This window comes from Triturus cristatus, chromosome 1_2 (genome assembly GCF_964204655.1).
Source record: "Triturus cristatus chromosome 1_2, aTriCri1.1, whole genome shotgun sequence".
Classification (NCBI taxonomy): domain Eukaryota; kingdom Metazoa; phylum Chordata; class Amphibia; order Caudata; family Salamandridae; genus Triturus; species Triturus cristatus.
The window spans coordinates 40928292-40954414 of NC_140580.1; the positions used below are offsets into that span (position 1 = coordinate 40928292).

A 26123-nucleotide genomic window follows, 5' to 3' on the forward strand; every position below is an offset into this window, starting at 1 on the left:
AGTTTGATTAATACCCTAGATTCAAATTCTGCAGTTTATCAAGACAACTGGGTATGGGGAAACCTGAACTTAGTTTTGCTTAAAGTCTGCTACCCTAACAAGGAGGGACTTCCCAAAAGAACAGGAACTGATCTAGAAAATGAAGTATATGGATTAGGTAATTTTACACTTAACCTCATGATCCTGAACGTTGAATCTGAAGCTACACCAATCTTGCCCGCCATGTCCGTATTCCCAGTAAAAGGGGAACTATGTATAAGAAAGAATGGCTCCATACACATGGGCCATAGTAAATGCACCACTGTAATAAAATTCAGTGATCAAGGCAAGTCTACATTTAGAGCTTCTCGTCATTCCTACTTTATATGTGGCCAGACCGCATATATACGCCTACCTTTAGATTGGGATGGTACCTGTTACATAGCATTCCTTCTGCCACCTGTTTTCCTAGCTCCTCCTGATTATCACAGAAATACCCATTTAGTACACAATAGACGGCAGAGAGATCTCCCAATTGTCGATTACACTGAAACAGCATGGGAGAAATACACAGATTTTAATAAAGGTTTCTTTCCCTATATAGGTACAGTCACTAATAGTAAGCTGATACGTAGATTAACCAGAACCCTTGAAGCAGTAGTGAACGAAACTATTTCCGCCTTAGGCAATTTAACAGAAGAACAGTCTGCTATGCGGATTGTTGTGCTTCAAAATCGTCTTGTCCTTGACGTCATCCTGGCCGATAGGGGCGGAGCTTGTAGGGTCATCGGATCAAGTTGCTGCATTTTCATCCCAGAAAATTCGCCATCAGTATATAAAGCCATAACTCGCCTTCATAAGATTGTAAGCCAGATACACCAGAGTCCAGGCACCTGGACTTGGTCCGGTTGGTTCTGGGGCGTGTTGTCAGCCTGGGGATGGAGAATACTATCCTTCCTAGGTATTGGCTTTCTCATACTATTCAGTTGCTGCTTATGTCTACAATGTGGGCCAGCGATTTGTGGTCTGTGTGCCACCTCGTGTATCCCACATCCAAGTTTTCGTTCGGGATCCCGGAAGAAGAAAGAAGAACAAATGATGCTATATGAACAGATCGATGGATTGATGAAGATCGATATCTCCTAAGGGTCCGAAGGGGACAAGGAGGGAATGAGGAAATATGAATTTTGTGATCAGTTATGTCCCCTATCGTAGACCCCAACGGCTCCATGTACATGCTATAAGTACATGTATGTTCCCTCCTATTCCACTTTTGAAGACGCAAATATATGTGCGTCCACCGTCAACATGTCCTCTTTCAGATCCGCCATGAATGGGTCAGATATTCCATTCCTAAGTATGAAAGGCCACCGAATTTATATGGTTCACTTTCCACATTTTACAGATTCAGGCGAGTAGGCCCGAATTCTGTCTTCAAGCCTTTTCTGCCTTCTGCCTCTGAAAGCTCCAGTCCGAGCCTGCATCTGTGACCATGAACTTTGTCTTACTCCCTGCGCGGCTAACGGAGCCTGATCCAGCCTGTCGCCTGCCAAAAACTGTATTTCACCTTCGAGATTATCTCCTTCGCTCCTCATCCGATGCATTCCTGTCTAGTAGTTTAGGTAAACATTCCCCCAGCTACCGTGCAAAGGGCCAGGCCTCGCTGCCCTCATGCAAGTAATTCATAGCCCCGTTACCATGGAATATTCCTGCTCCCTCGCATCTAGTGTAGACACTTAGACGCTTGTACACGCACTAACAGTCAGTATAGTCAGTATAGAATAAGATTCTATCCTAAGAGACCTCTCTTTTTGGATAACACTGTTCTTTAAACATAGGATATTAGATATGATTTGGGATTAGGTTGACATAACCCCAGACTTCTGTCTCCACATGTAGAGCTAAATGTCAAGTCCCTTTCACCCTCTAGTTGCACGTCAATCACACGTCATGCGGCTGCGTGCGCATCTCTGCCAACTATTTCTGCTGACATTGCAGGATTCTCTTATGGATCCACCCACATATTACATCATGTATGATGACGTTTATTAAATTACGCCCTCTATTAGCTACGTATGCACCTTTTATCAGCTGTTACGCCTCTTGCATCTGTTTTACTGTAATGTATTTTCTATAAAACTACCTATCTGTCAATAATATATGTTCCTTCCTTCCTGAACTTTCGTGGTGATGGAATAGAAGGCCCATAATTCGAATTGTGTTCCTTTGTATAGGAATAAAGCCTTTTTAAACGCTCTAATACCACGGATTCTGCCTCTCATTTTACTGAGTTATTCTCGATAGATTTTACCGCATAAAAAATAGTACCGGTAACGAAATATTTACCACAATCCATGCGCAAAATATCCATCTTTGCAACAAAAATTTACGATTAGTTGAATCACCCCAAACTATCAGTACACCGAAGGATTATTCGGATGCCACAAGTCCCAAACACATTGTATTCACACCAATAACAGCAGTAACAATACCATTATCACAATCACCTAAAAAACCAGTTCAAGATGACCAGTTTTTAGCGGACTTGTCATTTTTTCTGAAAAATACTCAAAACTCTCCTAAACATATGCCAAATGTAAAGTCCAACTTAGAGGACTCCACAGCAATTGGTGTCTGGCCTCAACTTCTACAAACTTTTCAACAAACAGTAAATGCCTTAAATTATCACTCTGATAAACTGGATGTGCAGATAGACCTTTTAAACGCCTTAGCACTGTTCACAGCAGGAATTGACAATAAATTGGACAAATTGAATAATCTAATATTAGGAGCACAATCCTCTGCAAAGCTCGTTCAAGCGGTTTGTTGCTGTTCCCCAATCATAGACTCACTTTCGTCGCTCCCAGCATTTCTATCTAAAGTTATAGATGAAGTTAAGCAGCTGAAGGGAGGCAACTCATTAACAACCCCTAGCCCACAATCGCAAATATTGCCAAATATGCCCCAAAAACAAGCCAACCGTTGGATTACAACAAACCAAGATACCAAGCTGAGGGAGGAAATAGTCACCCCCCAAAACAGATAAATGAGCAGTCACCCTCTGACCGACTCCAAAGTGGAACAATGGGCCCGACCTGACTGAAGCAATGATCAAAAATGCTCGGTCTTCAAGCGGGCGTTCATTTTGTGCAGCCAAAACTGAGCAAGAGATAGCAACCAGTTCAGTAGATCAGATATCCTTGACCTCGGAAGTGCAGCCAGCCCCCTTACCACTTTGTAGCAAGAGAGAGCGCAAACGCCAGCGCAAAAATAGAAATAAAGCAAGGATTAAAACAACTGCTGCCCAGTCAAATTTTTTTCCTGTCTTTGCAATAGCTTCTAATAAAAACGTTTTCAGCGGAACTGACGCACCACCACCATCAGCAAACCCAAGTGCAATTGATAAGAAAGGGGACCTATCTGAAACCGCTACCCAATGGTCTCTGGGCAGTAACCAAGATTCAACTAAGTCAGCCACAGGAACAGTGATTGATGATTTCAGCTCTATTAAAGAAAAGCTAAAGGCGAAAATTAATGAACTAAGCTTATCAGAGTCCTTATCCATGGGAATAACAACAGAAGACCCTAGTATAGCTAAAGCAAAGCCTAGGGTGAAAAGTAATGAACCAAGCTTGTCAGAATCTACAGCGATTGTAATTAATTCCAATTCAGTGCCTGCTTCAATTTCACCCCGGTCAGACAAGTTAATGACTAAACCATATTTAATAAAAACAATTTACAATCATAAAACACTTTTGCCTATTAATAGTCAGTCTTTGAGGAAGGCCCCCAATTACCAGCCTGAACAGGAGCAAGATCCCGATGCAGGCCCGTCACTCAATAAAACTAATAAGCCAATTCAAAGCCCATGTAGTAAAAAGGTCAAAAGGGACTTAAAACTTTTACACATCATACTAGCTCCTGACTATAAATCAAAAGGCCGGCATGACATCCTATTTATAGATCTAATATAATCAAACTAGTAGATGGCACCCCGGGCTTTGCAGGCCTTGTAACGGATGACATCGAATCCATCGTATTCCTCCCACCAAGAGGCACACAACCATCTGAGGTAACATTGGTAACATTCAAGTCGGCCTATTGGGCAGGGGTATTTTTGGATCACAAGGCCACCCTGCGGGACTGGGGCATTCGAGTTTATCCATATTCCATTCCAGGGTACCCCCCAGCACTACCAAACCAGCAAACGCCACCTAAAAAAGCCGGACCCCTTCGATCTGTGTCTCACTCCAGACCATACTCGATCTTAAAAAATGTGTCTGGTCCTGAAGTATGTAACAACCAGTCTTCAAATGTGGTCACTAACGACGATTTACATCAAGGCTGGAGTTGGCTCCCAGCTATCTTATCAACAAAAAGATCAGAATGACCACAAGGCACAGAGTCTACTGGTGATACAATCAAATCTCTGGAAAATATAAGACCTCAAGCATCCGTATTACCAACGGGGCACAACCCGCAAGCAGACTCCACATTCTTAATTTGCTCCTGGAACATCAGCGGACTTCAACAGAAAATTACAAACCCAGATTTTCACTCTTTTATTTGTAAACATGCTGTAATAGCCCTGCAGGACACTTGGGCTTCACAAGGCTGCCCTGTCATTGGCTACATCGATCTATGGAAACCAGCACTGAGGGACAGTCGGTATGGTCATTCAAAAGGCGGCATGTCAATATATAGATCAATCAACTTAAAAGGTCCAATAACACAACTAAAACTGGAGGAAGACTGGCTGTTGGGTGTCAAAATCAACTCATGGCGGGAACATCGTTCACTCATTTTCTTAAATGTATATATCAATCCAAATACACGTACAAAAAAAGCACACCTGATACGATTAACAGAAATTATGAGTGACTTAGCCGTGGAGTACTCTGACTCAGACTGCATTGTTACTGGGGATTTTAATACCAATTTATTCCAGGGGCTAACAGAAACTGAAGGGCCCTTTTTATTTTCCTTGAATGAGGCAGAGTTACAATCCAAACCGGCAAATCAAGCCTACTGTGGCCTGGGTCACCTCTGTGTGATGCGCTTTTACAGCGCAGGTTATCTGGTTATAAATGGAAGGTCGGAGGGCGATATCCCCCCTAATTGGACTTGGACAAATGGAAAGAAACGATCCTATCTGGACTACTCCATTTGTAACTCAGCTTTGCTCCAATGTCTGGTTAGCTTTTGCATTCACCCGCGAACAGAAAGTGATCATCGACCTCAGGTCATAGCTTTCAAAACAAATCCAGGGAAGCATAAATCCGCCCCCTTAACAAGCAGGGGAATATACTCCGAAAACCTAAAGCGCCTCAGATGGAGTGAAGACATCAGCCCAAAGATCCTATTAGTAAGCATGGAGCTCATAAGAGGTGGAATTGATCATGAAACTACCCCGATAGCGACATGGACGATGCTCTGCTTACATCTGATTAATCTTTTCCCAAAAAAACAGCATTCCCCAAGGAGATCCCTTCCGTGCCAGTTTGCACTTTCACAACAGTCGAAGCTACTTAAGAACGCCAGAAACAAAGCCCTACGACTACTGGTAAAAGCTCCAGGGAATAGTGAATGCTTAAAACAGTATCAAGCAGCCCAAAAGTCACTCAGGCAGGGGATCACTAAAGACAAATGAACACATGATAATCAATTCTGGTGTAAGTTAGTGTATGAGAGTAAGAGCCGAAATTCACGAACATTCTGGGCCCTAATCAATCAGTCCAACTCGAGCACATTGAGCCTTGGATCTGCCAACATCCAAGAATCAGACTGAGTTACCTTCCTCACCGACCATTTTAGATCTCCAGAATGTCTAGGCGATACAGGAACCACCCCCGCAAGAGAGAATGTAACAGATTTTAATAATAAGCAGAGCATGCTTACAGAGTGCTCACATACCGACAATGAGGACCTTCAGATGTCTCAAGAAAGGGTTGCTACTGCTGTGTCAAGAGCTAGTTGATTAGGAAACAAGGAAACCCTACCCACAAGGAGCCTGGGTATTATGTGTTGTGAGGAAACAATGGCTCGTGTGGATTAATATTTACCAATACAATGTATAATACATGATAACGATCCAGAAAAAAGGGGTTAAGTGTGATGTCAGAATGAAAGGCACAGCCATACACATTAGATCTTTTGTAAAAAATATTTTTCTTTTATATAACAAAAAAGTTTTATAGGAAGTGGACATAAATTCACAATACAAATTGACAATATTCATACAATTTTCAAATAGTGTCCCAGTGAAAAAAATTAACCTAAACAAACAAATAACATAAAGTGCAACATACAAAAAGGTTTCAATTTTGGCTAGAATGCAATCCTCTGACTTTTTCGGGTTGACGGAGAACATGGCGGCAGTCGGCTGACTCGCTGCGGAGCTCCGTGACCAAGCTCCCGTTGTTCGGCACCTGACCCCTGCAATCCAAGGGAATGAGTAACTTAGCGACCTGAAACTCTCCCTGCTTCTCGAAAAGGATCCCTTTAGCCCAGGTTTTTGGAGTTTTGAGGAAAGAAACGAAACGAACAAAACCGAAGGGAAAGGGAAAGCGGCGATTTTTTTTTTTTTTTTTCTCTCAGACATACGCGGCTGTTTTGCTAGTTTGTCCGTCCTCAATGACGGGAGCGTTGGCCAGCAAATCAGGCGGTTTCAGCAGCGGAGGTGGAGGCGGCTGGGAAGTTATATGCCCTATTGGCCCTGAAACAAGTCTGCAGGATGAAGGATTACATCACGGAGTATCGGCCGGTCTCTGGCTTTGGTCTATTGCCGCCCTGGAGCTGCGACGCGGGAGGAAAGCACGCTGTCGAGCGCTTACTATATGCAATGTGCTAGTCAACCCCCAAGCAGTTAAATTTGGGCTTGATCTACGGAAGGCAGTGGAAGGTCAAGAGGCAGATCAGTGTCCTATGGGCACAAGGCAAGCGGAAATCGGCTTGGAGGAGCCTTCAGGGAAGTCTGAGGAGGAGGGTTTGCAGCCGCATTTAAGGCCCCTCAACCCCAAAAACAAAGGCAGAGGGGGTCGTAGAAAAGGCAGAGGTTCGGAGAAGGAGTCCACTTGCCATACTCCACCCGAGGTAACCCAGGTCAGGCTGGTGGGAGGCCTTCCTAAAGGTAAGAAAGCTTCCTCTTACTTGTCTACAGAAGTGAAAGCAAAGGGCATTAGCACAGACGGAGCCAGACGTAAGGTGAGAATTAAAAGGGATTTGAGCACAGAGTTGGGTAATAAAATAACACCGTCCCTGCGTTCTTACTTTAAAGCAATACCCCAGGTACTTTGTTTACAAGACGCTCAAGATATGTCTGCCTCTCTGTCGATTACGGACTCAGGGGAGGGGAGAATGCCTGTTTCCATCGTTCCTATTATTCCGGATGTCATAGATCCGCATCTCTCAGCTTTGGATTGTACTTCTGCCCCCACCTTCCCTCCCTCTCCTGTCCACTGTTCTGCCCCTTGTCCCCCCATAGGAGGCGACTCAGTGGCACTGCCTACTTCTGTGAACCTCTCACCTATGGGGGAGTTAGTTATATCTAGGGGCGATCCCTTGCCTGGAGGCTTGACTGTACCGTTAGCATATGAAGGCCAGGGGGGCAGTGCAGAACTGGAGTCTGTTGACATAATTGGAGCAGGGTTGGCTGTTCCTCCACATTTTGCACAACAACAAGCCTCCGCTTGTCATCATGAGATTGAGGGTCCAGTTTCCGCTGCCTCCTTACTAGCAATGTTTTCTTCCCTCTCCCAAGATATCAAAAAGGGCTTCGAAGAATCCTCCGCTAACCAGATGGATATTCGCACCTATTGTGAGTCCCTAGACAAAAAGATCGATGGTTTAACTTCCAGGACTGGAGAGTTAGAAGACACAGTCACTGTGTTGCCCACGCACCTCGATAAGGCTGAGGAGGAAATTGTCAAGCTGCGGAAGGTCGACCAGACCCTATTAGACAGGATGGAAGTTTTAGAGAACAATGCCAGAAGATCTAATATTCGTATACTCAATGTACCAGAGGGCTCTGAGGGCTCGGATGTTAAAACCTATGTGGTGCAGCTATTGAAGGAGTCGCTGGCTCTAGATCAGACAGCAGAAGAACTCGCCGTTGACATTCAAAGGGTCCATAGGGACCCATTTAGGCGTAACCTGCAAAGAGCTAAGCCTCGCAAAATCCTCGTCAACTTCCATACCTATGCCTTTAAAGAGCAGATTCTTAATTTAGCCCTGAAGCAAAAATCACTGCCTGGAAAGGGATTTACTTTCCTTATTAGGTCAGATTTATCCAGGGCTACGTTAGAAAAACAGTGGGAGTTTGGAAGGCGCCTTGAGGCTTTCAGAAAGTTGGGAGCCACCGCCCAGTTGGTTTTCCCTGCTGTCTTGAGGGTGATGTTTAACAACAAAATGTTTAACATAAGTACAGTGCAAGCAGCTGACGAGCTCCTCTTAGAGCTAGGCAATAAGACAACGGGTTAAGTTAGTATTGAGGAAGGATTTGATTTTTGAAGGCTAAGGTTCACTCATTTGAATGTCGTTATTCGAGAAGGGGAGTTGAATGATAAAGGAAGGAAGGAAAGAAGGAAGGAAGGGAAAGTAAAAAAAAAAAAAAATATACAGCAATAACTAAAAAAAATTAAAAAAAAAGGGAGAAAAAGAAAAATAATAAATAACAATCAACAAATAACAAGAGAGGGAAAAAAAAAAAAAGGGTGGAGAAGAAATTTCTTTGTGTATTCTCCCAACTACTTTCCTAACCACCTTCCGCTTACATAAACGGTTACTCCAAATTTTTTTTTTTGACTGTAACACAGTTCGGGGGTGGGTGTGAAACATGGGAGCTTGTGTTGGGGGTGCCATCTGCTGGATTTGATCCGGTTAGATACACCACGGGTTCTCCAGGAAGGGGTGGAGGGGGTGTGGGGTTGGGGGTTGGGAGGGTCACGGGGTAAAGCGATTAAAAATTTCCTCTTGCGCCATCTTAGCGTTCTATTATTTCTTGCTTTGGATATGTGGTTGTCTGCCATAAAGTTAGCTCAGATAAAAGTGGGCACCTACGTGAGGCTTTGTATTCTTAGGGTCAGCTATTTAACATCATGGCTTTGGCTAATTTAAAGATATTATCGTGGAATGTGAATGGTCTGCGAACTAAACCCAGGGCTAGGAAAATACTGCAATATCTTAGAGACTCAGAGGCACAGGTCATTTTGTTGCAGGAGACGCACTTGACTCAGGATGAAATGGACGCAGTAGTCAAAAGTAATAAGTGGATCGACTTTGCAATTTCTACATCGCAATCCTTGACTTGTAGAGGAGTATCGATCATTTTTTAAAAATATCTCAGAGCTAGGGTATTGGATTTCAAAGTCGATCCTGCAGGCAGGTGGGTAATCGCAGCACTTTCCATCTTGGGTACCCAGATAACTTTGGTGGGGTATTACGGTCCCAATCAAGACGACCCGTCTTCATTGGAGATAATTTTATCTCACCTCTTGTCTTTTCCAGAACCTGTGGTTTTTGCGGGTGATTTTAATATTGTCCTGAACCCCTCCCTGGATAAATCTTGCAATAGTCGATCGCTAATTTCATCTAAATCAAGGTCTGTTTTGTTAAACGCTATGAAGCAGTTTGAATATGTAGATATTTGGAGGTTAAGGGTAGGGGAAAAACAGGGTGTCTCCTACAGAAATCACAAATACAACCATCAATCTAGAATTGATTTCATATTAATTAGTCATTCTTTAGTAGATCTTGTTAAAGATATTAAATACCTTCCGATCCACCTGTCAGACCATTCGGCTATAGCTTTGGATCTTATATCGCTATTGAGGGCGCCGGCGAGGAGTTGGTCCTTCGATCGCTCCTTACTCTCCCACTCAGAAGACGTTCTCTATCTTAAGTCTGAGGTGAGCCTCTTTTTAAGGGCAAATATTGACTCGGCAGACATTGGAATAGTATGGGACTCTCTGAAAGCATTTCTGAGAGGGCTTATCACAAATAAAGCAGCTTTCAGGAGGAAGGAATATAGGGAGGCCGTTATGTCAGCCGAAGCAAATATTGTTAAGATTCAGACCCAATTAGATGAAGAGGATAATAATACAGCGGCGGTCCGCTCTTCTCTGTCTGAGAGTTTACTCTCTTCAAAGGGCCACTTAGCCTCGATTTTAAATCAGCGGGTTCAAGAAAGGTGGGAGGCCAGCAAGCTTGCACACTTTCAATATGGAGAAGGAGCGGGGAAACTATTGGCCTGGAAAACCAAAACTGACCAAGTACGAAATAACATCGAGGTGATTAGAGTCAATGGTTCCCCGCTCTCCCGCGATGATGACATTAGAGCTGCCTTTAGAGACTTTTTTCAAAATATCTACTGTGAAGACAAGAATATTAGTTTAAATACCATCAATGACTGGCTTAGCAATATTGCCCTTCCAGCACTTTCTGCTGAGCAGAGCGAAACATTAGAAGGTGAAATCTCGGAGGAGGAAGTCATCAAGGCCTTACATGATGCCAAAAAGGGGAAGGCGTCTGGTACAGATGGCCTCCCGGCCGAATTATATAAGCTGCTTGAGCAGGAACTTGCCTCTTTCCTGGTTCTACTGTTTAATAACATCCTATTGGCTGGCGGGTCCCCCCCTAAATCCTGGGAGAGTGCGTCTATCACTGTAATTTTAAAACCAGGGAAACCACCAACGGCATGTAGCTCATATAGGCCTATTTCCATTTTGAATGCAGATTATAAACTATTTGCTTCAATTTTGGCAAATAGACTAGCTCTTGTTGCACCCAAAATACTACATCCCGATCAGAAAGGGTTTGTCAAGGGGCGCCAGTTACATGAACTGACATATGACCTAATTGGGGCAATAGATCTTGCAGTTCTGGAGCCGTCCCCCTTGGCGGTCCTTACCCTGGACGCTGCCAAGGCCTTCGACAGAGTGAATTGGTCGTATCTGTCGGAGGCCCTGGCGAAGTTTGGAGTGGGACCAGTGTTTCGACGGACAATTGCCCTTTTATATCGGAACCCAAGTGCTCGTGTATTGGTGAACGGAGGTTTGTCCGATCCCTTTAACATCTCGAGAGGCACAAGGCAGGGTTGCCCTCTCTCTCCGCTCCTATTTGACCTGTATGTCGAACCGTTTGCACAAACTCTGAGGGATAATGTTAACATCAAGGAGTTTGCATGTAGGGGCTGGGAGAGAAAAGTGGCCCTCTATGCGGATGACATCATTATCTATACCTCCGATCCCCATATGGCTCTTCCAGAAATATTCAAGCTAGCCTCTGCTTTCGGAGAAGTATCAGGGTATGAGATCAATACCACAAAAACTGAGATGATGACTTGGAGTATGGATCAGTACCCGAGCATTGCCGGTATTCAGTCAGGAAAGAAGTTAAGATACCTGGGCCTTGACATTGTTGAGGATTTAGACCAGATTGTTAAGACCAATTTTTTAAAGATAGTCAAGGATTGTCGTAAGTTACTTCAGTCCTGGTCCTGTCTCCCTCTGTCGTTACTCGGGCGGTCTAATCTGGTCAAGATGACGGTTCTGCCAAAGCTTTCCTTTCTATTTAGTACTATTCCCCTCTACTTTGATCCAATCCCTATTAAAACATTCCAGGCCGAGATCAATACATTTATTTGGAATAAACACCTTCCAAGGATCTCGTGGAAAAAGATAAGGAGGCGTAGGGAAAAGGGGGGCTTTGCTGCTCCGGACATCCAGTTGTATGCATGGGCGTTCCAGCTTTCCCATGCCAGAATGCTGTTAAAAAAGCCTAGAGTCCGGTGTAGGAATATTATATGCGACCCTGCTAGACGGAGAGGGGGTTAGTCAGTCTGGATTCCTCTTGAAATTTGGAGATCCGAAATACTTCAAAAAGATTAAGCTGAAGATCCTACTGGGGATGGCAAGGACTTGGGCCCAGGTTCTAAAAGCCACCAAAATAGGGTATTATAGCGGTAGGACTCCCTTATGGGGTCTCCCCGATCCCCCGGCCTGGTTGTGTGATCAGCTTGCACTACCCATTAGAGAGGCAGGGTTGGAGTGTTGGGGAGACCTATTTGTTGATGGTGAATTGCTTTCTTGGGACTGCTTGAGTGAGAAGATTGGTTCTGGCCTATCTAGGCTAAAATATCTACAAATGGCCAGTTGGTATAGATCTTATATAACACAGCCCTCTCAGAGAAGCAAGCCCCCATTAGGCGGTTATAGTACTTTCATAAATATGTTGATCGACAAACCCCCGGCCAGGAAAGAGATCTCTTTATGGTACAATTTGATTTTGGAGGAGTTAGACGGGGAATTTCAGCTACCTGAGGAGCTTTGGGGGTCAGATATAAGCAATACCAGTCTGCAAGAGGTATGGGTGAAATCATGTAGAATGTTGTGGGATGTCGTGAAGCCGGCATGGTTGCGCAGGAACCACCTTTATACTATCCACAGAGCATACTACTCTCCCCTTCGCCTGTCCAAATTTACTCAAGGGAACACGGTGAAGTGTGCTAGATGTGGCCTCCTGGCTGCCTCGGACATCCACATGTTTTACGAGTGTCCATCTTTGTTGCAGTTCTGGGATGCTATTTGTAAGATTCTGTCAACGTCTGTCGATTTCAACATAGTATTGGATTCTCAGTTAGTGATCTTTGGAATTCTAGAGGGGGTTTCCAATACGGCGAAAAAGCTAGTCTTTTATGCAATATTACTTGCTAGAAGGGAGATATGCAAGAAGTGGAAGGACTGTTCACCTCCCTCAGTTATAGAATGGTTTGCTTCCGCCCTGCAAGTCTCCAAGCTTGACTTGGTCAGAATAGGGAATCCTGAGAAAAGGTCTTTTTGGCACCTCCTGAGATGGGATCATTGAGAGTCTGGGTTTTTTTTTTTTTTTTTTTTTTTCCCCCAGGTCCAATGATTAAGCCATCTATACTCTGTCTGGGTATGAGTAATGACTGGACACTTTTGTTCAGTATTTTGGTGGATCCTTAAAATCCTCTGCAAGGTTATGCTATGTCGATCGTGGGTATGTCAAGCTACACTGCTACGGGACGAGGCTCTCGCTCACCGTTTGGTCCCCTCCAGTCGCCGACTGAGCTAGCACTTTGTTTGCTAACCTATCGATCACGTATATAGAACCTTGGTGGCGCATGAGGACAAAAAAAAAAAAAAAAAAGGTTTCAATTTTTCATTACGAAGGCAATCATAGACAACTAATAAATCCAATCATCAACATTCAAACATTCTGAATGTCGACAGAATGATTTGCCTTTCACGTCAACGGCGTTTCGACCCTATTCCAATTAAAGGGTCTCGTCAGGACAGTCTAATATAGGGACACCTACAAAGAAATAATAAAGAAAAATACTTGTCAAAAAAAGGGGCTCTTTTATCTCTAAAAAAAGGGGTAGGGTATTTTTAGAGGAGCAAAGATATTGCGTCTCTCTACCTGGTCGTCTTGGATGATATACAACGTATTAGTGTTCAGTGACACGGTGCTCAATGTGAAATAAAATACTCACAGGGACCCAGCCGGGTGCTGTGTGAGAACAATGGAAAACTGTTAATGTCAAACTCATTATCTAAAAATGATTATCAAGGTGCTCATGCTTTCTACTTACCCCTGTGAAAGAAGACTCACGGAGAGGCAGTAGCCCACTCGTTGGATATCTAATGTTGAATGTATTCAGCGTGAGGGTCTGATAGCCTACGATCACACAGGGGGGCTGTAAACGCGAACTGCTAATTAGCTGTCGCTTATTTTCAAGAGTCCAATCAACTGTAACAAGATGTAAAAAGGAAATGCAATTGGCTCTTGGGGTTTGGAAAATGACCAATTATTTGCAGAAATAACCTATATAAGACGGCAAAGCTGTCCCTACCTCTCTTCTCCGCTTCCGGGTGTACGAATCTCCCGTGAAGTGCTGCAGCAGGCGAACGAAGTTCTGTCTGCTAGGTACGATCACATTGATTGGTTGGAATATTCCAACCTTTGAACATGATTCGCTGACGGGTGGCCAATCAAAAGTCCCCATCAATAATGAGCCAGTGAAAAGAAGCGCGTCACGTTGCTAGGTGACCAGCGCATGCTATCGGTATTAGTGAAAGACTTCTTTCATACATTGTCAATAAAGTTGGGAAGGATCGTATAAAGAACCCGTTGTGAATGTTCCATTACATAAAGTAATAACATCGTTCTAACATACACTGCTGAATAAACAGATGTATTATATTGAGCAAAATATGTTCTAGAATTATCTTGTCAAGGAATTTTGCTTGATGACCTATGTCCCACTAGTTGCTCAATATAATACATCTGTTTATTCAGCAGTGTATGTTAGAACGATGTTATTACTTTATGTAATGGAACATTCACAACGGGTTCTTTATACGATCCTTCACAACTTTATTGACAATGTATGAAAGAAGTCTTTCACTAATACCGATAGCATGCGCTGGTCACCTAGCAACGTGACGCGCTTCTTTTCACTGGCTCATTATTGATGGGGACTTTTGATTGGCCACCCGTCAGCGTATCATGTTCAAAGGTTGGAATATTCCAACCAATCAATGTGATCGTACCTAGCAGACAGAACTTCGTTCGCCTGCTGCAGCACTTCACGGGAGATTCGTACACCCGGAAGCGGAGAAGAGAGGTAGGGACAGCTTTGCCGTCTTATATAGGTTATTTCTGCAAATAATTGGTCATTTTCCAAACCCCAAGAGCCAATTGCATTTCCTTTTTACATCTTGTTACAGTTGATTGGACTCTTGAAAATAAGCGACAGCTAATTAGCAGTTCGCGTTTACAGCCCCCCTGTGTGATCGTAGGCTATCAGACCCTCACGCTGAATACATTCAACATTAGATATCCAACGAGTGGGCTACTGCCTCTCCGTGAGTCTTCTTTCACAGGGGTAAGTAGAAAGCATGAGCACCTTGATAATCATTTTTAGATAATGAGTTTGACATTAACAGTTTTCCATTGTTCTCACACAGCACCCGGCTGGGTCCCTGTGAGTATTTTATTTCACATTGAGCACGGTGTCACTGAACACTAATACGTTGTATATCATCCAAGACGACCAGGTAGAGAGACGCAATATCTTTGCTCCTCTAAAAATACCCTCCCCCTTTTTTTAGAGATAAAAGAGCCCCTTTTTTTGACAAGTATTTTTCTTTATTATTTCTTTGTAGGTGTCCCCATATTAGACTGTCCTGACGAGACCCTTTAATTGGAATAGGGTCGAAACGCCGTTGACGTGAAAGGCAAATCATTCTGTCGACATTCAGAATGTTTGAATGTTGATGATTGGATTTATTAGTTGTCTATGATTGCCTTCGTAATGAAAAATTGAAACCTTTTTGTATGTTGCACTTTATGTTATTTGTTTGTTTAGGTTAATTTTTTTCACTGGGACACTTTTTGAAAATTGTATGAATATTGTCAATTTGTATTGTGAATTTATGTCCACTTCCTATAAAACTTTTTTGTTATATAAAAGAAAAATATTTTTTACAAAAGATCTAATGTGTATGGCTGTGCCTTTCATTCTGACATCACACTTAATCCCTTTTTTCTGGATCGTTATCATGTATTATACATTGTATTGGTAAATATTAATCCACACGAGCCATTGTGTCAAGAGCTAGATCAGATGGAGCTCCAGGCCCAAATGGCCTGCCACAGAATCTGTTTAAATCTGATGTGGCTCTCTGGTCAGGTCCACTGACAAATCTCTTTAACTTTGCTCTGAGAACTGCAACAATCCCAGACTCATGGCGGGGTGCAATAATTCAACCTATTTACAAATCAGGCTCTCGGGCATCTCCCAATAATTACAGACATCGCACTGTTGGACATTGAGGCAAAGCATTATGCAGGTCTCCTGTTGGAGGAGTTGAGGCTATGGGTAAAGGACCACAATCTGATTCCAATTAATCAAACAGGCTTTATTGCCAAGTCTGGGACGATGACCAATCTATTAGCACTGTCAACTATTGTCGACAAAGCTCTTTCCACATCTAGATCAGTGTTCTGTTGCTTTGTCGACTTTAAAGCAGCGTTTGGCAGGGTTCCGAGGGCTGCTTTATGGGAAAAGTTGAGGAAATGGGGGATCCCGGACAAACTTTTGGAGGCAATAATACAACTTCACTCTAGTACTTGGGTCAGGGTGAAGTTGGGGTCCGACACGCACCTCTCACGGAAAATCTCGACATCAAGAGGCGTGAAGCAGGGATGCGTTCTGGCCCCCATGCTCTTTAATCTGTTTATAGCAGACTTGTCAACTTTACTGGATGACACTAACAGCCACCCCCCAAAGGTAGGAGGCACGACATTAAGTAATCTTTTATACGCCGACGACCTGGTCCTCTTTAGTCTTACTAGGGTTGGGCTGCAAAGACTTCTGGATAAACTGTACTCTTATACGACAATGAACCTACTAGAGGTTAACCTAAAGAAAACACAAGTTGTCCCATTTGGTCGGAAACAGCACACTGTTGGTGGATGGTCATGCAACAACATAAGCCTTGCTGTAGGACACTCGTACAAGTACCTAGGTGTCCATTTGGACTCTAGGGGTAATCTTATTAAACATCGGAACGAGATTGCAGTTAAAGCTATGACCCTTGCGGTGTCATTAGCAATGCTGTCGAAAAATATCTCTGGCCCAACTCTCTTACCACTCTTAGAAGTCATGAGAGCGAAAATTGGCCCGACTTTAGCATACGGCATAGAGATATTCAGAGGCAAGCTGAATACTGCCTTAAACCAACACACGACCAAAATTTACAAAAAGGTACTCCATCTGTCAAACTCTGCATCCCCAGCTCAGGTAAGATTAGAGCTGGGGATACTGAATTATGATATCTCCAACATGGGTACATGTTTAAACCTTTGTCACAAACTGAGGCAAGCAGATTCAGGCACATTAGAATCTCTAGTCTGGTTGGAAATTACCCAGAAAAACCCTGGAGGCACGTTTGGTTGCCTTTTCAAGGACCATATCCTTCAAATGTCGGCGAGTGAGCTATGGGCCCTTAACCCCAGTCGGGCAGTATTTAAAACTGCCATTAAAAAATGTGTGAGAATGAGTTCTCTCATAATGGATAAGGCAATATTTACCAAACGCAGTCATGCTTGGGCCCTCGTAAACTCATACAGACGGCTAGCCCCTGCCACTTACCTGTCTTGCACATATTCACTGTATTTAAAACGTAGTTTTATGACAATTAGAATGGGCGACTAGCGCTTCCTGCAAGATTTGCCCCCCTGGCGACGCACGGCGGAAAACGTAATCTGTAGAGGGTGCGGTAAGACTGCCGCTACATGTAGTTTGTCTTTGCCCAGCTTTTAATTCTCAACGCAGGTTCAAACTCAAAGCAGACTGGAATAGGCTGGGTGTTCGGACATGCAGGCAAGCCATTATTGAGGCCCTGAACCCCGAAAATACAGATTTAAACCTGGGTTTAACAACTTTTATCCAGCAAGCATATCGTAATTTTTATGTAAAATAGGCTTTGCTAACAAACATTTTAGGGAAGATGAAATGAAAAGACTATTATGCTCTGCAATCTAGTAGGTCAACACTTGTTTTAATCTGTATGTTGTATTTTTATAGTCAGCATAACAAGCAATGTCTGAATAGCTTTTTACATTATTTTTTAAACGCTTGCTATTATGCAATTGTCATTGAATCAGGCGGTTTAGGATGTAGAAAATTCTTACTTCTAGTGTGGCTACTGATCTGCTGCCCGTTTTCTCCATTTTAAAACAGTTGGTTTTTAATGTGAAATTTTGTAATGTTGTAATTTCTTTTAAAGATATCTGTGTTATATCTAAATAAAGATTATTATTACCTAAGATTAAGGTATTTTTTTTACCTTCAGTAGTTTGCGGTGATGGTTGGCAGTTGGAGCTATCTCTGCTCGAGCCTCCACAGTTGTCCGCGCAGTCTCTACCTGTGTCATTATCTTGACGTCATACGCTGCTTCATCAAGACCAAATTCCTGTGGAAATTGTACGTCACACAATGTTGTACGTGGCGACCATTTGCAGTTGGTTTTGTCTTCAGGATCTGCTTTTCAGCAGCAATGTAATCGGATATCTTTCATGGAGTGTATCAGTGATACACACACTCAAAGCTTCAATTTCATTTTACTTCAGGCCAGCTTTTACAGACATCAATATGAAGAGATTTACTTTCTACGGTGCACATTTTTCAACAAATTATTTATACTTTTGCTTATCTACACTTGAGATTGCATTCTTTTGGATTGAGTACATGATTACCAGTGATGTGCACACTTTGTAATTAGCGCGCATTTTCATCAGTGATGCGCGCACTTTGTTTTTAGCGCGCATTTTCTTCAGTGATGTGCACACTTTGTTATTAGTGCACATTTTCATCTGTGATGTGCACACTTTGAATTTTACCTTGAACATTTTACGCTTTCTTTTCTTTTGTTTAGCTTAATTTTACATTTCTTATTATTTAGTATTTGTTTTACTAGTTTGCATTATCTTACAGTCATGGCTTCATCACAAGTCTGCAATCAATCATCAATATTTTTAAATGTACCGGGGAAACCTACATTAATTTGGAAGAAATGGTACAAAACTTTTCAGAACTATATTGTAGCTATTGATGGTATAAAATGTTCTGCTGAAAGAAAACATGCGCTCCTATTTACTTATTTAGGATCAGCTGCCATTGAAATTTTTGAAAACTTACCTCCTATTACAGCACCAGCGGGAGCAGGTGATTCTTGGGATATTTTCAAAGGATCTGTTGCTAGGTTAGAAAAACTATTTACTGAAGAACCTACTATTTTAATTGAACGTCATACCTTTAACCCCTTCCATGCTCATGACGGACCGATTCCGTCATGAGCATCGGTTGAGCTGTGCTCATGACGGAACCGTTCCGTCATGGCCCCGCCCTCGCTCGAACCCTTCAGCACCGCGGGGGAATCCGCGCAGCGCTGAAGGGGTTAATAAAAGGAAACAGTTTCTGATGAAACTGGGGAACAATATGTAGTGGCATTAAGGGTGCTTTCTGCCAATTGTGACTTTGGACCTAGTGTGGATATTTGCATAAGGGATCAGTTTGTATTCAATTGCGAGTCTAAAAAAATACAAGAAAGGTTATTAGCTTGCCATAATCCCACGTTAAATGAAATTTTGGATATAGCCAAAGGTATTGAAAGATCTATACAATCAACTAAGGTGCTATCTTCTGAGGAGGATATTGTCAACAGTCCTGTGTGTGCAATTCAGGTCAGTAAGAAAGTATTTAAACCTAACAATGTGGCTAGGTCTGTTAAACCTTCTTGTTATAGGAGTGGATCCAAGTTTCATCTTGCTAATAGCACAGAATGCCCGGCCATCAGGAGAAGATGCACTAAATATAATAAAATTGGTAATTTACAAACTGTTTGCAAAAATGTAAGAAGTGGTACCAATGCAAATAGTGCTAATGTAAGTGTAAATTCTGTTAGTGACGTGGCCAATGATATTGAGAATATGATTATTACTTTGTATGATCCCATGATTAATGCTAATTTGATTGGTGTTAGTTTCAAAGCACCTTTAGGCGAAGTCCATATTGGTGATATTACATTGGAAGTGATGGCTGATTCCGGCTCTCCAATTACTGTTATTTCTGATGTTACTTTTGAAGAAAAATTGAAAGGTACACAACTTAAAGTCACGGATGTCAACCCTAAAGCGTTTGGCAATTTTGACATTGAAATCTTAGGTTTCTTTGAGGATAATTTAAATTTTCAGGGACGCTGTATTTTCACCAAAATCTACATAGCAGTAAGAACATTGTTGGATGGTATGATCTGGGCAAGTTAGGAATAATGCTATGTCCAGGCACTGATACTCCAATTAGATTACGTGACATTTCTGTTAATCAAATTGCAACTCAACATTCAAGTACTGATATCATTTTAACTAAACACAATGCTGTGTTTGCAGATAAAGTTGGTCATGTGAAGGATTTTACTCATCACATCAAGTTAAAGAAAGGTGTCATACCTGTACAGCACAAAGTACGTATGGTACCATTAGGGGTTCGTCAAAAGCTTAAAGAGCATCTTGAATGGTTATGTTCCGAAGGCATAATTGAAACCACCAATAGCTCTGAACGGATTTCGGCTATTGTGATTGCACTTAAAAAAATGGTGTTTTACGGCTATGTATTGACTTAAGATCACTCAATAAGAACATAACCATTGACAGTCATCCCCTCCTGAGGATTCAAGAATTACTCATGGCTGTCAATAATGCTAAATATTTTTCCATTATCGATCTTAAGTCGGCGTACCATCAGGTAATCTTGGATGAAGATTCTAAAGATTTGACAGCTTTTGTTACTCCCTTTGGAGTGTATAGGTTTTTGAGAATGCCTTTCGGGCTAGCTTCCGCAGCCAGTGTTTTTCAAAAATTGGTTGATGTTTTGTTTCAAGATCTTGTAGGAGTACGAGCCTTTCAGGATGACATCCTTATTTTTGCTAAGTCTCATGAGGAGCATGACTCGATACTAGATAACGTTCTTACCAAATTAGAAGACAGAAGCATGACTGTTAGCAAAGAAAAATGTACATTTTTTGTGAGAGAAATTGATTATTTAGGACACAAAATTTCTTGTGAGGATATTTCTCCTAAGGTTGATTTAATCAGCGCTCTCAACAATGCTATTAAGCCGTATGACATATATTTCTTGAGATCCTTTTTAGGACTTGGGGAGTATTGTGCCAGATTTGTACAGGGATATTCTCTAGTAGTTGAACCATTAAGGCAATTGCTTAGGAAAGGTGTATCTTTTGTGTGGACAGAAGATCATAACAATGCTTTTGAGAAAGTCAAAGTAGTCATTTCACAAGCTCCTGCTTTAAAAACATTTGACCCCAATGGTGATTCTGTTGTAACTGTTGATGCCAGTTCTATTGGATTAGCAGCTCTTTTTAGCCAATTTGTGATGGCAGAGAAAGAACCATTTCTTTTATTTCTAGAGCTTTGAGAGGTTCTGAACTACATTATAGTACGATTGAGAGAGAGGCGCTTGCATGTGAATGGGCTGTGGAAAAGTTCAAGAATTTTTTATGGGGAAAATCTTTTAAATTAGTTACGGATCATAAACCATTAGTGTATATTGTGGATGGTGTGTGTTCTGGTAATGCTTCCTCAAGACTTATTAGACTCTTTGCCAGATTGCAAGAATTTAATTTTGAGATTCAGCATATTTCTGGAGGAAAGAATATTACTGCTGATTGTTTATCTAGGCTGCCAGCTAAAGATGTCAATGAAGATCATCATGAGTGTGTGGTCGCTTTGGTGGACATTTTAAACAGTTGCGAGGTTAAGGTTTCTGAAGCTGAGTGGATCAAATTTTCTGAAGAGGATATTTTCCTTAATAAAGTCTAACAGTTTCTTGTCCAAGGGTGGCCTCCCACCAGGAATCTTGAGGCAGGGTTACACAGTTTTTCACAAGTATCTATTGAACTCAGTATTAAGAATGTTTTTTTGGTTAGACACAATTTATTTGTTCCTCCTATGGGTCTCAGGTCTAAGCTTATTGAATTAGCTCATCATGGTCATAATGGTGCTTCTAGCACTAAGAGATCTCTTAGACAACACTATTGGTGGCCTGGAATGGATGCTTTTGTTGACAAATTTGTTGATGCTTGTACTGTTGTGTGCGGTTGGATAAACATTGTAAAGTTTCATGCGAGCCTGTTTGTTTACAAGACACTCCCAAAGGACCTTGGGAGAAGGTATCTTTTGACTTTTCAGGTCCTTCTGATATTTTAGGCAGACAACACAGGTTTCTGATTGTTTTAGTTGATATTTTTTCAAAATGGATTTATCATACTTTTGTTGAGAATCCTAACACTGATGAAGTTATCTACGTTTTGGAAAAAGTATTTCAAATTGAATGTTTTCCCAAGTTACTCATGTCCGACAATGGTGTTCAATTTATTTAATCAAAAATGGTCCGTTTTCTTAAAAAATGTGGAATTCGAGCTGAACAAGCTCCTTTATATTGTCCAAAAGCAAATGGTCAAGTGGAAAGGGCTAACAGATTCATTAAAGATGGCATTCAGTCTGCTTTCGAGAGTAAGAAGAATGTTTTTGATTTTCTTAAAGAGAAGCTTTGGTCATATCATACCATGCCGCACTCTGTAACTGGAGTTTCTCCTTTTTATTTGATGAGGGGAAGAGAGAGTTGTTACTCTTGTTTCGCCTTCTTTTGATTTTTCTGCTCATAAGAATTTTGAGAAGGTAGTAGATAAAGTTAAGGAAAATTTGGATGAAGCTGCTTTAAAAAACAAAGCATACCATGATGACATACATAGAACCAAATACAAAAGTATATGTGTTGGTGATTGCATGCGATTCATTAAGCCTGGTTTACCACGCAAAGGTACTTCTAAATTCTCTGCTCCTGTACAGGTCATTAAAGTTTCTGAAAGTGCTGTTCTTTTACACAAAAGAGGTTGGTGAAATAAAAGTTCCATAGTTCTTCTTAAACCTGGTCAAGAAAAAATGTTTAATGCATTTGATTCTGATGATTAATTTTTTGATTTAGAAGCTTCCAAGGAGAAGTGTGGAGTTGTTCTCAGCTTGAGAGATTCTAGTGTTGATACACGCTTTGTCAATATTTCTTCTGACTGTGATTCTAATTCTTGTTCTGAACCAGACGATTCTGTTGTTAATTCACATGTAGTTTCTGCTTCAAATGTTCATAATGTCTCTTCTTCTGTGGGATTTGCTCCTGAAAATGTTGTATCTGATGCTTGTTTAAAAAGGGTTGTTAAATGACCCAAGAAATTTGATGATTTTGTTTTGAAGTAATTTATTTTCAGCTTTATTTTTTTCCTCTTGTATTTTTCCTTTATCTTAAAAAAAAAGAAAAAAAAAAAGGGGGACATGCTGTGTGGAATCCTCTTTATTCTTTGTCATTGCTCTCGTGTTAGTAGTATTCTATGTTGTTGGGTCTCAAATTAGAATGTGTATTGGGGCATTGTGTATGCTGCGCTGACCGGTGCTGGGGGTGCTCTGTCATCTACACTAGTGGGTTTTTATACGTTTATTTCTCAATAAACATCTTTCTACTTATCACCACCTGAGACCCGTCTTTACAGTGAGGTCAATAAATACATTAAGTTTGAGACTCAGATGTAATGAGAGATATTCTTTCGCCGTTCCTGTGCCTCTCAAAGTAAAAACTTCTTGCTAAAAAAACAGTACCTGCTTTTCCACTCTTTCTCTGCGACAGCGTTGCTCTCAGACTTACATATTAAGTATCAGTTTGTAAAATACATTTCTGTGAGCAGACCGGACAGACCGAGACATTGTCTAAACATAATTACAGTTTCCAAGTCCTACAATACAGATTCTGCCTCACTAGTCTACACTGGAGATTCGGAGGTGATTATTTGATTACATGTATGGCTCTCCTTGTGAAACATAGTATGAAAATCCATTGTTTACTAGCCTAGCCCTAAAAAGAGTGCCTCTCCTTTCTTTGTAGATGACACTGAAATCTTCAAAATGGTTTCCACTTTTCCCACCTGTTGTCAAACATAGTGTTTTACAGGGGTGTTGTCAGTCACACTTAGGAGTGTAGGCTACTAGGTTTGCCCCAATTTCTTGATGACAATTCTTGCACAGCAAAATAATCGGTTCCACTTTGAAATAAAAGCCAACTACTTCATACAAATAGGCTGCAGCTTAATCATTACGCATTATCACTGCTCACTTAGGGATATTAGGTTGGCTTCAATACAGAATATTATATTATTAAGTTTTATTAAGTAGAATTCTTTATTGTTTGATTAATAAAAATAATTATGAATACAACAGTGATGCCGTGTGTAGAACCCAGTTCATTAATGATATGGAATTCAAATATGTCAATTAACTAGAGCCATTAGAATTTCCATAACCGTTACTCACTATGCAACTAAACACAAAATGCATCATTAGTTACATACCATACTGGGACATTAATACCACATATGCACACTTTTATCACAGTGGTAGAATCTTGACCACAATAAGCATACCATGTGGTTATTGGATTGTACCAAAAGACAGTTTAACTAAACTGTACTCAGTATGTACTATTGTGCAAATGAGCTGTAAAGTGTCTCAATGCCTACACATAATTATAAAATCATGTTCTTAGAATAAGTAAATGACTGCCCAAAATAGGACCATAGTTTGTATAATAACTTCGCAAAACAATTACTACACTCCATGTCAGTTTATATAGATTTTAAATCAGAATTCAACATGTTAACAGCTAGAAGGATAAACAAAGTAAATTGGCCAGTCAAATAAATTGATCTTCCAGATAAACAGAGAATTATGGCTTGACAACATGTTCTCGCTCCATGCTCTATAAATAATGGTTTCATCAAAGTTTGCCGTATATGGAGTAATCGAGGGCAGGCACACACTGTATGCAGTAAAGATGCTTTAGAGAACTGCAAAGTCTGCAGCTGCTTGCTGACCATTGTTGTATCTATTTAGGGGTGCCGTCCTTTGTTGGATATCTGCCAAATCTTAACTTAAGAAATAAGTCCTATTTATACGGCTGCAGATGAGCCCGTAGATAGGGTTGGAACTCAAGTTTCTCAAATGTAGTAATAATGTTCCAGGCATGCTATTTTGCTGCTAAGGCCTCTTTGTCCTGCATAAAAGATAATAAATGCGTTGATCTGTTTAGGCAAAGCCTAATTGGGGCTTTACTTACATCCAGTTATTCAAAAGGCTGAAGATTAAAAGTCTGTAAGCTCTCTGCCAAATAAATTCTCCAAACATTTGTATAATCATATTTTGTAAGTTCTTGCCAACACAGATTGCAAGGGTGCCATGGTCGGATAAAAACAAAGAATATGAGCTTTTTAAAAATACAGATTGTCTCACAGCATTTTGGCTGGCCAGGCCAAATTTCAGTTGGGTTTCTGCATGACTGATGTTTCTCGGAACCTTAAAAGTAGATTTAAAAGCTTGAATTTGTAATTTATCCAAGAGTTTGGAGTCCTTGCTTTGAAACATTACTGATCCATAGGCCAAAGAAGGAATCAGCTTCCCCTTCATAATCTTTACTAAGCTGGGGAATAGAAGCTTATCAAGCAGAGTTCTAATAGTGAATGAAAGTGAAGTAGTATTGCCTCTAAATATTAAAATGACTTTAAAAAAACACTCTATCGTCAAATGTAATTCCTAGATACTTATAAGACTTCACCGAGTCAATCAATGTTCCACTAACTTTCCTCTCCCATGTCCGTGTTTTAGATCCGCTTATTGATATGATTTTTGTTTTTCTTTATATTCATTTGTAATTGGTTTAAAATTATATAATTATTAAAATATGTTATAAGCCGTTGTAAAACTAATGGCGGATGGCTTAGTAGTATTGACAGCAGTACGTTTTTTATGTTACAGCTAGAAAGATTAGGGGACTGGGCATTAATATTTTGCAGATAGAGAGGTACATCAGCCTAAATAGATCAAAAAAGACATGGTGCAAGTATGCAGCCTTGATTTAAACCGCTTGATGTTTCAAAACGTTGTGTCAAATTGCTGCCGTCTCCCAATTTTACCGGGACCCAAGTGTTTGTTTATAGGAGTATTATCATTTCTAGTAATTTCAGCGGTACTCCCCATGCTGCCAACTTTCACCATATCAAGTTACGAGGGACAGTATCGAAAGCAGCTTTCAGATGGACAAAGCAAATGTAGAACTTCTGCTTTTTATATATTGCCCTCTCTGCCATCAGTGTGAGGGATAGTAGATTTGTAATTATTGACTGTCCACTCCGGAATCCTGATTGATGTATTGGTATACTATTTGATGGTGCTGCCCATTCCTTGAGGTCTTAAGCAGACTATATGCAAATGTGTTTGCCTCCACCTCTGTTAGAGCTATAAGTCTATAGTTAGCTGGATTATCTGCAGTGTCATTCTTATATATAGGTTGTAAAATACTCCCTTGCCATGATTCTAGAACCGCTTTTGTTGCTACTACCCCTCCGAATAACAGTCATTACTCTTGCCAACAGTTCAGGGTTTGCTTTACAAACTGCATTGGGGATGCCGTTAGGCCTGGATGCTCCATTTGATCTAATTAC

General features: G+C 41.2%; 1 pseudogene; it reads left to right on the forward strand.

Annotated features, from left to right (window-relative positions):
* LOC146866706 (fish-egg lectin-like) overlaps nt 1-26123 on the forward strand; it is a 166826-nt pseudogene that overhangs the window by 123965 nt on the left and 16738 nt on the right.